Source organism: Pinus tabuliformis, chromosome 8 (genome assembly GCF_031772625.1).
Source record: "Pinus tabuliformis cultivar Carrire ecotype Pingquan chromosome 8, CPIR1, whole genome shotgun sequence".
Taxonomy (NCBI): Eukaryota; Viridiplantae; Streptophyta; class Pinopsida; order Pinales; family Pinaceae; genus Pinus; species Pinus tabuliformis.
Window position 1 is genome coordinate 539,055,556 of NC_142294.1, and position 11,770 is coordinate 539,067,325.

General features: G+C 39.9%; 4 pseudogenes; all 4 read right to left on the reverse strand.

Annotated features, from left to right (window-relative positions):
- Positions 1 to 1,929: 1,929 nt before the first annotated feature.
- LOC149236533 (extragenic suppressor of kinetochore protein 1-like) lies at positions 1,930 to 3,646 on the reverse strand (annotated as a pseudogene).
- A 432-nt stretch (positions 3,647 to 4,078) lies between these two features.
- LOC149236534 (uncharacterized) lies at positions 4,079 to 4,746 on the reverse strand (annotated as a pseudogene).
- A 3,200-nt stretch (positions 4,747 to 7,946) lies between these two features.
- On the reverse strand, positions 7,947 to 9,723 carry LOC149236535 (uncharacterized; annotated as a pseudogene).
- A 432-nt stretch (positions 9,724 to 10,155) lies between these two features.
- Positions 10,156 to 10,819, reverse strand: LOC149236536 (uncharacterized; annotated as a pseudogene).
- Positions 10,820 to 11,770: the final 951 nt, after the last annotated feature.

Consider the following 11,770-nt stretch of genomic DNA (forward strand, 5'->3'; position numbering starts at 1 on the left):
GATGAGTCTATTGGCATCTTCAGGCATGTCTCCCAACTCCTCCTTTACTTTCTGGATAGCTTCTGTAACTATCTTTATTAATTCTATTTGTTCAAAAGTAACTTGAATTAATGGCCAAATATCATTGACAGAGTCAATCATATTGGCCCATAACAGTTCCTTGGCCTGTCCAAGGGTTTCTCTAATGTTAGGTCCTTTTCCAAGGTTTTGACCCTTTCACTCATCCTGTTTGCTTTTTGTGCCTCTTCCTTTTGCATAATATGTGCAAGTTTGTAGTCAATTTCTAAACTTGCCACCTTTTCCTTCAGTTTATTCATTTCTGTAGCCTGAATTGACATCTCTTCTGTTATCACAAAATCAGGTCCTGGAGGCTGCCAATCAGCAAGATTCTGTGTAACTATTTCAAACCAGGCTTTGGACTAAGGCTTAGCCTCCTTAGTCTGAGAGGGCTCTCTCACAGATTATGAATATTGACTAATGACAAGAAAAGATGGCTAACTCTTATAAGACACATGAAAAATAAGCTGGCTGGACAACATTGAATTGATTCCCATTGGGCTTATGGAGTCTCTCATATCTCAGCAAACAAAAACACTATCTTTTCATAGAAATCAGGGCACTTTACATCTATATGTTCAAACATAACTTTGAAACCACAGTTTGCCAAGGCATACAGGAAGTCAGAGCATGATTCATGAGTTCTGAGTGATTATGCATTAACAAAACTGTAAAAGAACCTTAAAGAAAGAATACCATCACACATTTGAACAAGAAGATCCATTGTGAATCCTGAGAAGAAAACACAGTCATTTGCATTACTGAAATTTGTTTATACATAAACCAAAAACAGTCTTCTCCAAAACATCCAACCCCCAATTACATAGATCATTCCCCTCTATATAGACACAAACTTCTAACTACTTAGAGCTTCCTCCTCCAGCATGAGGGGAGCTCGATGATTGCCACTAATTACCCCTATCTGCTATTGAACTAACTCATTAAATACGATAAGCACTAACTGAAGTTCTAAAAAGTTCTAATTTAATTATAACTCTAACTCTATCCTCCTCATAGAAGATTCCTCCTTGCAGCTTTGACACATGGTTTCCTTTCCGTTTGGCTGAGATGGCATGAGATGAGCAGTTAATGCCCCATGTTTGTCTTCAATAACACATCCTTTCCGTTATCCTGAAACATAGGCCCCTGTTTGTCGGTCTTTGATGTGCTTCACAATATTCGAATCCAAAGCAGTATGCCTTTTATCTTTGATTACTCAAAATTGAACAGGCTGCCACGTCTTCGATGTGCTGGCCATTTTTTCATGTGTGAAGACAACACCTTTCAGAAAGATTTGCTGATTTGTCAATCATAATTGATTGGCTCAACTGAAACATGCAGCTACAGCAGTTTCGTAGCGCGCTACGAAACTGCTGCGTAATTTCATCATACACAGTCTCATCACTTCTCTGCATTCTTGCTATCTTCTCCTCATATTTCTCTTTCAGCTGATTGTTCACATTTTCCTCCACAAATGAATAACAACTTGCAAGTAATCCTGTTCAGCTGCCAGGCTTCAATGTCAATAGCTTTTCCTATAAAACTCAAACAGCATGCTCAGATTTCTCTGCAAGCCCTGCTAACTTGGAACCTTTCACTGCAAAGCACCTTTTCTTACAGCCACTTCAATAAATTCCAGACCGCGAAGAACACAACTTTGACAGATGTTCAATTAGATCAATAAATCATCCACCTCAAATGATTGTGAAGTATCCCCATGGACCATTCGAGTGTGCATAAAGCCCAATTTAATGAACAAATGGCCAATACAGTTAACAACAGCATGAAAAATGGAAACCCCAAATCGCTTGCCACAAAGGTAACCACCAAATATGTGGTGTTTACAACTCAACCATAAGTGATTCAAGTTCTTTAACCATTGCTTGCAAGAAGTAACCTGTTTTCTGGAGATACTTTGGCTAGAACATAGTTTACTAGTTTAGCATTTAGTCCCAGCTCTCTCAACCATATGAGCCTGCCAGTATCAAGAAGTTCTTTGCATTTCAAGCCTAGTACTGCCCTTTCAGCTGGCTTCAAGCATCTAATAATATTTCCACCATCATGAACATTAGCAGCATCTTCAGTGGTATTGCAAACATTTAAGTTGGTTTCGACTTTAACTCCATTGGAATGATCAGAGCAATGCTCCCCATCAAGTGCCCAGCTGGTTAGCCATGTTACAGCACAAAATTGCTCTCTTGTAAAGCCCAGGTTTATGAAAAAATGTTTATTCACATAAGATTTCCATTGGCAAAGATGGTGGCAACATGTTGCAATTTCAAGGCCTTTTATGTAAGGATGATTTCCTCCTCTATTGGTATCTTCAGATACATATTTGTTATGGTTTTGTTCACTAAGACAGCATCGGAGGGCCAAATCTGTCGCTGGTCCACAAAGATGTTTCCCCCCTGCAGCATAGTAAAAGCCCTTCAAAGATTCCACAGCTTCCAATTTCAAATCTTCAATGTCTATTCTCAGGCGCTCCAAATTAATGGCCTCTGTCTGTCTCAAAGTTCGATCAGCCTTGAACTTATATGACCTACGCTCCACTAGTACTATGTCCTTAATGCCATAACAGTCAGAAATCATGTGAGTTAAATAACCTCGTCCAGCCTCAAACTCTACAACTTTTAGATGGGATTTTAACTGTTCTATCTCTTCATATGTGGTAGGCAGAACATTTGCATCAGAAGACACATTCAACAGCTCTAGCAGTTTACCAAGGCCGTGTAGCATGCCATCCCCTGTCTCAGGATTTGGAGTTATAACTGGCTTAATGATATGATTTCCCCATGCTGAACCAGCTGCTCCCAATTTACTATATTTACTACAGTCCAACAATGAAATGCATACGGACAACGAATGCACTAATGTAGATTTTGACTGTGGGTTCTCTAAGGTATTACAAAAAAGTCGTTCCAAAAAGCTTGGGCTGGAAAGCTTCAAGGCCAGTGCAGATGGAGCAAGATGAGTTATAGCACAAAGTGTTTCTGCTGCATTTTAATGTACTGCAGCACAATTTGTTGAGCTCAATGCATCTACAAGCATTTCTAGCAAGTTAGTATCAGCTAACCATTGCAAAGCATCAACATGATATGCATACATATGATTGTCAGCTCCAACTAGCCTGATCAATACCTCCATGATCGATGGAATACCAATCAAATTCACCAACTTAGCCAGTATCTCTTGATGTGCTTGAATATAACGAATGGTGGCTACCGTCTTTCATAACAACAAGCAGATTACAACCTTGCTAAAGTATCCAACCAGCAAGGTTCTATGGAGCCGGTCAGATTCCAAGAAGGAAAACAGTAAATTCATTAACTCTTCCTCTTCAACCAGTGTCTTGAGAATAATGTCAATTTCACAAGAGAATATCTCACACGCTATAAATGGAAACCTGAAAGCTCGCTTACTTTCTGCACCATCTGGTGTTTCGAAGAAAATTAATAAGGCGATTGTTGATAGTCCTGCACTCTTGAATAATTTCCTCCTCGGTAAAGAGGTCTTCAACTGTACATGTTTCTTTGTCCAAAATTGAATCCACCGCTGAAGGGAGCGAGAAACCAGTCATCCGCCAAAACATTTTTCCCAGCTTGCCTTCTTCTCTGTAGACTTCTTAACATCGTTTTCGAATTCCTTCAGTACATCTGCTGGCACCATGAAACCAGGTCTTCGAGCTACGAAAAGGGGATTTGGAGGGCGCTGAGCATGAATTAGAATGATTCTATCCTGTGATGTTAACACGTTGTTAAGAGCCCAATGAAGAGCATTAACGCTCTCGTCCATGGCCACCAATACGAGCCTGCTTGATGTCCCCTATCCTTCGATGGATTTCATTAAAGCACTAATTTAAATTCTGCCTCTGCTTACACGAATCTTGACACCCATTAAATGGTTTTGCTACATGCCGTGGATGAGGAGCTTATACTAAAAATTACCCAAACTGAACTGATAATTCATCTTTTCCCGTCCACAGTGGTGATTATTATCTCTGGTAATTGCATAGAAAATTCCTCTAGTCTCTGAGCTTTTCCAAACAAGACGGAAACTGATGGTAAAATCTGCTCAACAACGCCCCCAAGGAAACATATCCTCCGCTGACAGCTGAGAAATTGTATGTCTGTCCTATAACAAATTGAACATCCTGTTGAAGACGATCAGATGTGCGTAGGGGCCTGGAAAACTCAAGAGTGTAAGTCCGTCCCTTTGCTACCAGTTGATGCATATAGGCTTGCATTCTCCAGAAGACCAAAGGAATTGGCAATCAAATCATGCCACTACGCTCCCTGCCAATCATTCTGTGCACTAAAATTAGCACCATTTCCACTTCCTTGAGGATCCAATCCATCAAGATACTGATTGTGTGGATGCATATAGATCAACCAAATGGCCAAACCTATCTCCTCCAGTGCCATTTGTATTATCAATTATGTTGGTGCCTGGAATTTCGGTTCCTATTAAAAAGTGCATTATATCCACTTCATGACCACCGCAACTTTCGCTTGTACAACTGTCAACCCTATCTTTGCAAGCACCCATATTATGATATGTTGCATTACCGCCAACTTGGAACATGAGTGATACAGAAGGGCAGCTCATTTCCATTCCTTACACATAACGATATTCCCCCGGTACTTTTAGCAGGAAGAACATATTGTGAACGTAATGCAAGACCTTACACATGCTATTCCCGTAAAATTCTTGCAGAAACTATGACAGTTGGGGCGAGATGTGCTATGGATCAGCACGAATTTCCCATTTCGTAGCGCAGTTAGTGCAAACTCGGTATTTTCCGCTACGAAATCACCTAAACCGAGCTGCGCTGCGAAACTGATAGAAAGGATTTATGTGCCTTTGACAAACAATCAAACTGATGTGAAAATTTAAAAAAAAAAAATCTTGAGTGATAACAGTGGCTCCACTTGGGATAGTGTGCTCCTACAGTACACTAAGAACATGCAGATCCAGTGCCTTATCCATTTATGACAAACAGAAATTTGCTTGACAAACATGACTGTAGGAGAAAGAAAGCTACATCTACTGAAAAATGCCCAGTTGACCTTGAGCTTTTTTGCATTTACCTACCTACCTACCCTAACAATTTCAACTTCTTTCTGCTCAATCAATATGAAATTTCCAATGTAGCCAATCCTCTGTTTTATCTGATATTTGAGTTTTTTGACTGCATCGAAGTTCAGAGCCACAATAATATTGTGATGACCACTGCCACTGAAGTTGCCTCTGATCTTCATAGAAAAACTGAAAAACTTGAGAGTAAAACTCTTCCATGTAGTCAGCTACAGGGTCAAAAAACACATGGTTAGTTTGCTGATTCTCAAAACTTTCTGTATCTTTGGACAACTTATCTTCAGCCACACCAAATTTATTTGATATGCTATCCAACTGCCTTTCTGAATGATGCTCACAAACAATGTAATTTTCCTCACTATTATGATTATTATTTGAAGAAAGCTGCTGCAAGGAATTACAAAATTGAACAAGCTTTTCCTCTGCCTGAGGGTCATAAAAGCTATCTCCCACTTCTTCTTGCTGTTTGCAATCGATTTCATACTCATGATGATCTGAAGCCTGACAAATCTGCTGCATCTCTACATCAATATCAAAGGATGAAACATGGTTTTCACAAATAAACCCCTGCTGATCTTCATGCTGCGTTTCATGAGAGGTTATACTTTCTTCTCGGTGCTGAAATGCATTGTTATGAAGAGCCTCTAAAATTTCTTCATCCATAAATTCATCATCATCATAACAATCCTCCAAGTACTGAATAAGATTTAAAGAATGCCTACAGCAATCTTTAAGCAGCAATAAGGAAGGATAACCTTCTTTATACATTTCACAGAATTCATCATGAAAACTAGCAAGCGAATATATTGAACCATTTTCCAGACTTTTATACCAAGACCATGCTTTTCCTTCTAAAGTGGTCATAAACATTTTCATGAGACAATCTTCAGGGAAATGAACCTTAAGACTTCGTACATGCATATGGAATTTAACCAAATGAAGAGCAGCATCATCTTTCTTTTCATCTTTGAATATTGGAAGATCCTCTAACCAATCAACCTCCGGCATAGGATTTGGAAAACCAGGGATATGAGACCGATTCATAGGAGCATACCTGGCATTCATTCTTGCAGTGGAATCCATCTTGAAACTTCATCAAGCTACTGATCTTCTAGCAGTGGAGTCACCTTCTAATTTCTTATTTGATGTGTGGAGTCGCCAAGGTAGTTTTGCAGCCTCAAAAACCTTCTGAGCTCCTGCTACCTTCAAAAGTTCAGCTTCATGATTTCCGGAATGAATAATCTTCAGGCTCCCGGTAGACGCACCAAAATGTTATCACAAAATCAGGTCCTGGAGGCTGCCAATCAGCAAGATTCTGTGTAACTATTTCAAACCAGGCTTTGGACTAAGGCTTAGCCTCCTTAGTCTGAGAGGGCTCTCTCACAGATTATGAATATTGACTAATGACAAGAAAAGATGGCTAACTCTTATAAGACACATGAAAAATAAACTGGCTGGACAACATTGAATTGATTCCCATTGGGCTTATGGAGTCTCTCATATCTCAGCAAACAAAAACACTATCTTTTCATAGAAATCAGGGCACTTTACATCTATATGTTCAAACATAACTTTGAAACCACAGTTTGCCAAGGCATACAGGAAGTCAGAGCATGATTCATGAGTTCTGAGTGATTATGCATTAACAAAACTGTAAAAGAACCTTAAAGAAAGAATACCATCACACATTTGAACAAGAAGATCCATTGTGAATCCTGAGAAGAAAACACAGTCATTTGCATTACTGAAATTTGTTTATACATAAACCAAAAACAGTCTTCTCCAAAACATCCAACCCCCAATTACATAGATCATTCCCCTCTATATAGACACAAAATTCTAACTACTTAGAGCTTCCTCCTCCAGCATGAGGGGAGCTCGATGATTGCCACTAATTACCCCTATCTGCTATTGAACTAACTCATTAAATACGATAAGCACTAACTGAAGTTCTAAAAAGTTCTAATTTAATTATAACTCTATCTCTATCCTCCTCATAGAAGATTCCTCCTTGCAGCTTTGACACATGGTTTCCTTTCCGTTTGGCTGAGATGGCATGATATGAGCAGTTAATGCCCCATGTTTGTCTTCAATAACACATCCTTTCCGTTATCCTGAAACATAGGCCCCTGTTTGTCGGTCTTTGATGTGCTTCACAATATTCGAATCCAAAGCAGTATGCCTTTTATCTTTGATTACTCAAAATTGAACAGGCTGCCACGTCTTCGATGTGCTGGCCATTTTTTCATGTGTGAAGACAACACATTTCAGAAAGATTTGCTGATTTGTCAATCATAATTGATTGGCTCAACTGAAACATGCAGCTACAGCAGTTTCGTAGCGCGCTACGAAACTGCTGCGTAATTTCATCATACACAGTCTCATCACTTCTCTGCATTCTTGCTATCTTCTCCTCATATTTCTCTTTCAGCTGATTGTTCACATTTTCCTCCACAAATGAATAACAACTTGCAAGTAATCCTGTTCAGCTGCCAGGCTTCAATGTCAATAGATTTTCCTATAAAACTCAAACAGCATGCTCAGATTTCTCTGCAAGCCCTGCTAACTTGGAACCTTTCACTACAAAGCACCTTTTCTTATAGCCACTTCAATAAATTCCAGACCGCGAAGAACACAACTTTGACAGATGTTCAATTAGATCAATAAATCATCCACCTCAAATGATTGTGAAGTATCCCCATGGACCATTCGAGTGTGCATAAAGCCCAATTTAATGAACAAATGGCCAATACAGTTAATAACAGCATGAAAAATGGAAACCCCAAATCGCTTGCCACAAAGGTAACCACCAAATATGTGGTGTTTACAACTCAACCATAAGTGATTCAAGTTCTTTAACCATTGCTTGCAAGAAGTAACCTGTTTTCTGGAGATACTTTGGCTGGAACATAGTTTACTAGTTTAGCATTTAGTCCCAGCTCTCTCAACCATATGAGCCTGCCAGTATCAAGAAGTTCTTTGCATTTCAAGCCTAGTACTGCCCTTTCAGCTGGCTTCAAGCATCTAATAATATTTCCACCATCATGAACATTAGCAGCATCTTCAGTGGTATTGCAAACATTTAAGTTGGTTTCGACTTTAACTCCATTGGAATGATCAGAGCAATGCTCCCCATCAAGTGCCCAGCTGGTCAGCCATGTTACAGCACAAAATTTCTCTCTTGTAAAGCCCAGGTTTATGAAAAAATGTTTATTCACATAAGATTTCCATTGGCAAAGATGGTGGCAACATGTTGCAATTTCAAGGCCTTTTATGTAAGGATGATTTCCTCCTCTATTGGTATCTTCAGATACATATTTGTTATGGTTTTGTCCACTAAGACAGCATCGGAGGGCCAAATCTGTCGCTGGTCCACAAAGATGTTTCCCCCCTGCAGCATAGTAAAAGCCCTTCAAAGATTCCACAGCTTCCAATTTCAAATCTTCAATGTCTATTCTCAGGCGCTCCAAATTAATGGCCTCTGTCTGTCTCAAAGTTCGATCAGCCTTGAACTTATATGACCTGCGCTCCACTAGTACTATGTCCTTAATGCCATAACAGTCAAAAAGCATGTGAGTTAAATAACCTCGTCCAGCCCCAAAATCTACAACTTTTAGATGGGATTTTAACTGTTCTATCTCTTCATATGTGGTAGGCAGAACATTTGCATCAGAAGACACATTCAACAGCTCTAGCAGTTTACCAAGGCCATGTAGCATGCCATCCCCTGTCTCAGGATTTGGAGTTATAACTGGCTTAATGATATGATTTCCCCATGCTGAACCAGCTGCTCCAAATTTACTATATTTACTACAGTCCAACAATGAAATGCATACGGACAACGAATGCACTAATGTAGATTTCGACTGTGGGTTCTCTAAGGTATTACAAAAAAGTTGTTCCACAAAGCTTGGGCTGGAAAGCTTCAAGGCCAGTGCAGATGGAGCAAGATGAGTTATAGCACAAAGTGTTTCTGCAGCATTTTAATGTACTGCAGCACAATTCGTTGAGCTCAATGCATCTACAAGCATTTCTAGCAAGTTAGTATCAGCTAACCATTGCAAAGCATCAACATGATATGCATACATATGATTGTCAGCTCCAACTAGCCTGATCAATACCTCCATGATCGATGGAATACCAATCAAATTCACCAACTTAGCCAGTATCTCTTGATGTGCTTGAATATAACAAATGGTGGCTACCGTCTTTCATAACAACAAGCAGATTACAACCTTGCTAAAGTATCCAACCAGCAAGGTTCTATGGAGCCGGTCAGATTCCAAGAAGGAAAACAGTAAATTCATTAACTCTTCCTCTTCAACCAGTGTCTTGAGAATAATGTCAATTTCACAAGAGAATATCTCACACGCTATAAATGGAAACCTGAAAGCTCGCTTACTTTCTGCACCATCTGGTGTTTCGAAGAAAATTAATAAGGCGATTGTTGATAGTCCTGCACTCTTGAATAATTTCCTCCTCGGCAAAGAGGTCTTCAACTGTACATGTTTCTTTGTCCAAAATTGAATCCACCGCTGAAGGGAGCGAGAAACCAGTCATCCGCCAAAACATTTTTCCCAGCTTGCCTTCTTCTCTGTAGACTTCTTAACATCGTTTTCGAATTCCTTCAGTACATCTGCTGGCACCATGAAACCAGGTCTTCGAGCTACGAAAAGGGGATTTGGAGGGCGCTGAGCATGAATTAGAATGATTCTATCCTGCGATGTTAACACGTTGTTAAGAGCCCAATGAAGAGCATTAACGCTCTCGTCCATGGCCACCAATACGAGCCTGCTTGATGTCCCCTATCCTTCGATGGATTTCATTAAAGCACTAATTTAAATTCTGCCTCTGCTTACACGAATCTTGACACCCATTAAATGGTTTTGCTACATGCCGTGGATGAGGAGCTTATACTAAAAATTACCCAAACTGAACTGATAATTCATCTTTTCCCGTCCACAGTGGTGATTATTATCTCTGGTAATTGCATAGAAAATTCCTCTAGTCTCTGAGCTTTTCCAAACAAGACGGAAACTGATGGTAAAATCTGCTCAACAACGCCCCCAAGGAAACATATCCTCCACTGACAGCTGAGAAATTGTATGTTTGTCCTATAACAAATTGAACATCCTGTTGAAGACGATCAGATGTGCGCAGGGGCCTGGAAAACTCAAGAGTGTAAGTCCCTCTGCTACTAGTTGATGCATATAGGCTTGCATTCTCCAGAAGACCAAAGGAATTGGCAATCAAATGATGCCACTACGCTCCCTGCCAATCATTCTGCGCACTAAAATTAGCACCATTTCCACTTCCTTGAGGATCCAATCCATCAAGATACTGATTGTGTGGATGCATATAGATCAACCAAATGGCCAAACCTATCTCCTCCAGTGCCATTTGTATTATCAATTATGTTGGTGCCTGGAATTGCGGTTCCTATTAAAAAGTGCATTATATCCACTTCATGACCACCGCAACTTTCGCTTGTACAACTGTCAACCCTATCTTTGCAAGCACCCATATTATGATATGTTGCATTACCGCCAACTTGGAACATGAGTGATACAGAAGGGCAGCTCATTTCCATTCCTTACACATAACGATATTCCCCCGGTACTTTTAGCAGGAAGAACATATTGTGAACGTCATGCAAGACCTTACACATGCTATTCCCGTAAAATTCTTGCAGAAACTATGACAGCTGGGGTGAGATGTGCTATGGATCAGCACGAATTTCCCATTTCGTAGCGCAGTTAGTGCAAACTCGGTATTTTCCGCTACGAAATCACCTAAACCGAGCTGGGCTGCGAAACTGATAGAAAGGATTTATGTGCCTTTGACAAACAATCGAACTGATGTGAAAAATTTTGAAAAAAAAATTCTTGAGTGATAACATCTTCCATGGCTTTAACTAATTCTGCTGCTTTTTCTCCTGATGTACCTGTTGTTGTTGTAGACTCTGCTGTAACTGGAAATGTTGTGGCATGTGGAGCTGTTGGTGCAAGTGAAGTTGCTAGTGTAGAAGGGACTGTTGTAGATACTGTAGGGATGACATTTGTAGAATTCGTGGCAATGTCAGTTTGTTTTAATTGGATCAAGTTATCCAATTCTTTCTTTGTCTCTCTTAGTTGATCATTGAGTTTTAGTACCAAGTCCATCAATTCTTCATGTTTGGTTTGGTTCTCTATGACTTCAAGTGTTTGAGGATGTTGCAGCTAAGGTATCTGCAATTGCTTCTTCAGTGCAGCAATATCATCGTTCTTCTTCTTTATCAGTTGCTCAACAGCTTTTACATCTTTGGGATCATGTCCCAACTCAATAACCAATTCTTCCAAAGACTTAATCCTTGTATCCTTGGCCTGTGAGGAGGCCTTCTCTAACTGAAATTATGCCAACGTGCTGTTCAATGAGTTTTGTAGCTGATGAGCAGTTATGGCTATACCTGTGAGGGTGGAGTATATCATTTCTCCAGCCTGTTTATGCAATTCTATTTGGTCTATGGGATGAATATCCCTTTCCAATACTTCAAAGTCAACCCTCTTGAAATCTGATGATGTTTTGGGCTGTTGTGTTATAGGTTTGATAAAGGACACCTGCAGCTTTTCTTCCTTGATGT